This window comes from Bison bison, unplaced genomic scaffold (genome assembly GCF_000754665.1).
Source record: "Bison bison bison isolate TAMUID 2011002044 unplaced genomic scaffold, Bison_UMD1.0 scf7180017864298, whole genome shotgun sequence".
NCBI lineage: Eukaryota > Metazoa > Chordata > Mammalia > Artiodactyla > Bovidae > Bison > Bison bison.
The window spans coordinates 2,169,970-2,170,535 of NW_011494870.1; positions in this window are offsets into that span (position 1 = coordinate 2,169,970).

Here is a 566-nt window from a genome sequence, read left to right on the forward strand (position 1 = left end):
AGATTGTCTTTTCTCCACTGTATATTCTTGCCTCCTTTGTCAAGATAAGGTGTCCATAGGTGTGTAGGGTTTATCTCTGGGCTTTCTATTTTGTTCCATTGATCTATATTTCTGTCTTTGTGCCAGTACCATACTGTCTTGAATGACTGTGGTTTTGTAGTAGAGCCTGAAGTCAGGCAGGTTGATTCCTCCAGTTCCATTCTTCTTTCTCAAGATTGCTTTGGCTATTCGAGGTTTTTTGTATTTCCATACAAGTTGTGAAATTCTTTGTTCTAGCTCTGTGAAAAATACCTTTTGTAGCTTGATAGGGATTGCATTGAATCTATAGATTGCTTTGGGTAGCATACTCATTTTCAATATATTGATTCTTCCAATGCATGAACATGGTATATTTCTCCATCTATTAGCATTCTCTTTGATTTCTTTCACCAGTGTTTTATAGTTTTCTATATATAGTTTCTTTAGGTAGATATATTCCTAAGTATTTTATTCTTTTCATTGCAATGGTGAATGGAATTGTTTCCTTAATTTCTCTTTCTATTTTCTCATTATTAGTGTATAAGAAT